General features: G+C 43.6%; 1 long non-coding RNA gene across 1 annotated transcript; it reads right to left on the bottom strand.

Moving 5' to 3' along the window:
* Window positions 1–210: 210 nt before the first annotated feature.
* Window positions 211–2364, bottom strand: LOC131202647 (uncharacterized). The gene is made up of 3 exons (XR_009156180.1): window positions 2150–2364; window positions 1747–1922; window positions 211–798 (listed from the first exon to the last, which is right to left on the bottom strand). It is a non-coding gene; the product is annotated as an uncharacterized LOC131202647 (long non-coding RNA).
* Window positions 2365–4852: the final 2488 nt, after the last annotated feature.

The following is a 4852-nucleotide window of genomic DNA, read 5'->3' as shown; positions in this document are numbered from 1 at the left end:
GAATTTTCTTCTCTGCGTCTTCAATCCTGCACGCTGCTTTTATGGTTTTTAAATTTGTTTCACTACGTTGTTTTTCACTGGCGCACTGTAGCATTATCTGAACAGCTTTGTATGAGATATATATTGGTGCCATAAACCAGCAAAGGAATAAACGACAAATGTTTGGGGGGAAAAAAAAGAGGCATTATCACAGAATTGATAGTTGATTTATTTAATTGATTTAAAGGGTTACTTTGCTGTATTTTAACCTCCTCTTTCATAGAAATACCTTTCTAAGATTGAGAAGGAAGTGTAAAACAGTTTCTAGTTTAAAGCCGGAGTTCAAATTTACACAGAGCAGTTTTTAATCAGCCTTAACTTTTAAGAAACCCTGATTTCGATAAGAGAGATTTCTGCAGATGGTTAACTTTCCCATTTAAATAATTGTAACTACAGCTGCAGTTCCAAATACACTCATATTAAGCAATAAGTCCCACTGATTGCTTGTGTCATGAATACAGGATTATGCTATTATGTGTGTTTAATTTTGGCTGCTCGGCATCTCCAATTTTCTCTTTCCATTCTCTTCGGCTGCGGAATATCTTGAGCAAAATATCCATATCCGTGCACCCAACCCCTGTGCATTGCTGTGTTTCGGTAGCCTTTGCAATTATAATTTGCATTTATTGATTCAGAACCTAATCCAATACAGGTTGATTAGCAAGCAAGTCCCACTTAGTTCAAAGGCATTTCTTCCAAAATAAATGTGCACAGGATTGCAGTCTGAATAGATTAATCCGGCCTTGAAAATCTGAATCTCTAAATTGAAGTAAATAGATAATGTTAACTCGGACAGACAAAATCGCCTGTAGGTCAGCTAAACTGCCTGTAGAAAGGTTATATATAAAAAAACAATTATCTATTTGTTTTTCTGGACTCTAGTATACTTGGGGCAGTTCATGATTTCACTGAGCATTTTATTAATTTTAAAAAAACAGACAACAGAACCAGCACTTTCTGAGGGCATTGCAAAATAATCTACTAATCTTTGGAAGCGGAATTTCTGGAAGTATAAATAATTACTGGATATAAATTTTTTTCCTACGCTAAAATTAGAAGATGTTGTATTTATTTCTGTGTTTATTTCATTAAATTTATTATAATCACCCACTGTGACTCACTAGATGTTAAAAAAAAATCTTTTTATGAGAATTTTTATGGGCCTCTGGTGGCTCAACAGACTAAAGCAGTCTGTTATTAACACAGCTGCTTGCAATTACTGCAAGTTCAAGTCCCACCAGGCCCAAGGTTGACTCAGCCTTCCATCCTTTATAAGGTAGGTAAAATGAGGACCCAGATTGTTGGGGGCAATAAAAGTTGACTTTGTATATAATATACAAATGGATGAAGACTATTGCTTAACACAGTGTAAGCCGCCCTGAGTCTTCAGAGAAGGGCGGGATATAAATTCAAATTTAAAAAAAAAAAGAATTAATCTCTTCACAAGCACTTTTAGTTCCTCAATATGACTATTAATAATATAGTAATAATAATAGTATTATTATTATTGAATTAGTAATTAATAATAATTAATGAATTGATACACTAATTCAACCTCATCAAACAACCACGTCAGCCTATCCTAGGTCCTTGGGAAGGGATTGTGGAGAATCCCTTGATTTGTGGAGAAAAATGCCAAATCCAGTCAAAATATCTAGCTGACTGTGTGAAAAAAAATATTTAAAAAGTAATAGATATATACAAGACCTGGTGGCCTAGAGGTGCAGCTCTTGCCTCACAATCAGGAGGTTGCGAGTTCGATCCTAGGTAGAGGCAGATGTAGGGTCTCATGCTTGGGAAGGGGGTTGGACTAGAAGGCCTCCAAGGTCCCTTCCAACTCTGTTATTATTATTATTACTTTCTTAAGCCTCACAATTTAGAACCTGTTTTTGTTAACAAAAAAAAACAAAGTTTGAACACTAAACTCACACAAACATTTGAAATAATAGCCATGCTTCTAAAACTGGGAGTTGCATGCTCCTACAGTTAAAATTGACCGAAGTAGGAAATTACAGAATATGTCAGGAATATGCTGGCTATAAACCATTTTGTCAATGACTTAATTAATTTTATATGAGTCTTGGACTGGATTGTAAGAAGTTTTACACACCTGTTTTTCATTGCTGTCCTTTATGGGGAAGAGTAGATTGGTTTTTCAACATCTTATGCGTTCGTTTTGGATGCATGTCACCTTTGGATAGCTTCACCCTAAAATAGGGCCTTGAAATCATAACAACAGTACCACAATAATGCTAACAACAATATAAAACCAACGTCTGCTACTTAACATTGCCATTTGGTAGGCAAATGCTTTCTGTACATAGTCCTGAAATGTGAGTACTTTCTTCAGCTGATGCCTGTAAGCAAATTGCATAAACATACATATAAATCTCAATATGACAATAGCATAACAATTATAAATCAATCAAGTCACGCATAAAGCAGGAAGGTTCATTAGATTTAACGGAACCAGGGATTATGAGGGAAAGCGGTATAAATCATGCTGCAATTTCGGTGCCACGTTAATTCAGGCTACCTTGATATCCGAGTGTGTCACGACTATTATCATGTGCTCTACATAAGGCTGGGGTTAAAAAGTGTTTAGAATCGTTATCTGCATCAAGATAGACAGCAGCTGGGCCTGGAAGCGAGTCTGAACAATGAAAGGGCTTCTGCCTCCCTCCAGCTCGACCGGATAAGATTCACCTTGTAAATTCCAAACCTCTGAATTTCAAAGGCATCTGAATGGCAGAAGGATTGCGGTCCACAATTATTAATTTGTGTATGACTAAGCAGGATCACCCAACTGCTCGCTCCTTCCTTCCTTCCTTCCTTCCTTCCTTCCTCCCTCCCTTCCTCCCTCCCTCCCTCCCTCCCTCCCATTCATCTCCTCCCGCCCTCTCATCCATCTCCTTCCTTCCTTCCTTCCACCCTCCCTCCCATCCATCTCCTCTCTCCTTTCCTCCCTCCCTCCCCTTCCTTCCTTCCTCCCTCCCTCCCTCCCTCTCATTCCTCTCCTTCCTTCCTTCCTTCCTACCTTCCTTCTTTCCTCCCTCCCTCCCTCCCTCCCATCTCCTTCCTTCCTTCCTTCCTTCCTTCCTTCCTTCCACCCTCCCTCCCTCCCTCCCATCCATCTCCTCTCTCCTTTCCTCCCTCCTCTCCTTCCTTCCTCCCTCCCTCCTCCTCCCTCCCTCCTCTCATTCCTCTCCTTCCTTCCTTCCTTCCTTCCTTCCTTCCTTCCTTCCTTCCTTCCTTCCTTCCTTCCTTCCTTCCTTCCTTCTTTCCTCCCTCCTCCAATCTCCTTCCTTCCTTCCTTCCTTCCTTCCTTCCTTCCTTCCTTCCTTCCTTCCTTCCACCCTCCCTCCCTCCCTCCCCTCCATCTCCTCTCTCCTTTCCTCCCTCCCTCCCCCTCCTTCCTTCCTCCCTTCCTCCCTCCCTCCCTCTCATTCCTCTCCTTCCTTCCTTCCTACCTTCCTTCTTTCCTTCCTTCCTTCCTTCCTTCCTTCCTTCCTTCCTTCCTTCCTTCCTTCCTTCCTTCCTCCCTTCCTCCCTTCCCTCCCTTCCTTCCTTCCCTTCTTTCCCTTCTTTCTTATCTATTTATATTGTTACACAAATTTATGTTTAAACAATTCTTACATCTCTGGCAAAAATATGTGAAACTTTACTTTCAGGAAGTTTTTTCACCCAGCCTGCTAAGCATCAACAACTGTTTTTTGGAGGTCCTCGGAAATCCCCTTTGCTCAAGCCATGACACCCTTCCAAACTTTGTGTTGTGAAGGTCAGATTGATAGCAAATACCTGGAATATCTCTTCTTTAAATGAGGCAGGGCCTCCCACAATCACACCTGGTTACCCTCCTGTTGACCAAAATACCTGGCTCTAATTTCTAGTATTTCTAGTATTGATAATACTACAGCAGGGGTGTCAAACTCAAGGCCCCGGGGGCTGGATCCGGCCTGCGGAGTGCTCAGATGTCGCCCTGGAAACAGCGAAGGACCGGCCGTGGTGCCTCTGCCAGTGAAAACAGAGCTTGTGAGGGCTGTGCGTCACCCTCCTGACCTCCATCTTCACTGGCAGAGGTTGCAGGAGGATGTCGCAGCTGAAAACGGAGTTTAGAAGCCTGTTTTTGCTGGCAGAAGCGCTCAGGCCACCACAGGTGCCCCCCGACACGAGTGATGTCGAGCTGCCCCCCCCCAGCCCCCCCCCACCCAAGGGCAAACACAACCCTGATTGTTCTGTCCCCCTCAGCTCACTCCGAGCGATGACTTAATTAGCCAGCAACTATCAGCTTCTGGCAGCAAACTAGCGACAGTCTGCCAAGTGTCTCTGTTATCTCTCTTGATGCCGATGAGTCAACCAGGAACAAACAGTACTTCAGCTCTAGTTAAGCACTTGATTTGCTTGCCACGAAGTCGTATAGCAACCCTTGCTGCTTTTATATTCTCTGGGGTGTGGCTCCATGACTCAGCACTTCCTAGGCCTGCCCCACCCCTGCTTCTGTTGTTCCCGCCTCTCCTGCCTACGAAACCTAGGGTCCAGCCAGGCCTGATTGCCATCAGCTGGGTCTGGAGGCATGGCCTGGGGGGGGGAAAGAGTCAGGGGATGGAGGCCTCATTATCTCCTCCACCTGGCCTGTCTCTGGCTCCTGGAGCTGAGCCAGGGAAGCCGGTGCTCCAGAGGTAAGTCTTGATGGCCCTTCCCCCTAACTTTCCTAGTCATTTTCTGGCAGGAGGCCCGGCTCGGGGGGCGCAGACACAACACTGATGCAGCCCTCAATGAAATCGAGTTTGATACCCCTGTACTAGAGCAAAAA

Source organism: Ahaetulla prasina, chromosome 7 (assembly GCF_028640845.1).
Source record: "Ahaetulla prasina isolate Xishuangbanna chromosome 7, ASM2864084v1, whole genome shotgun sequence".
NCBI classification, from domain to species: domain Eukaryota; kingdom Metazoa; phylum Chordata; class Lepidosauria; order Squamata; family Colubridae; genus Ahaetulla; species Ahaetulla prasina.
Note: the sequence above shows the minus strand (reverse complement) of the source record. Positions and strands in the feature narration are given on the sequence as shown.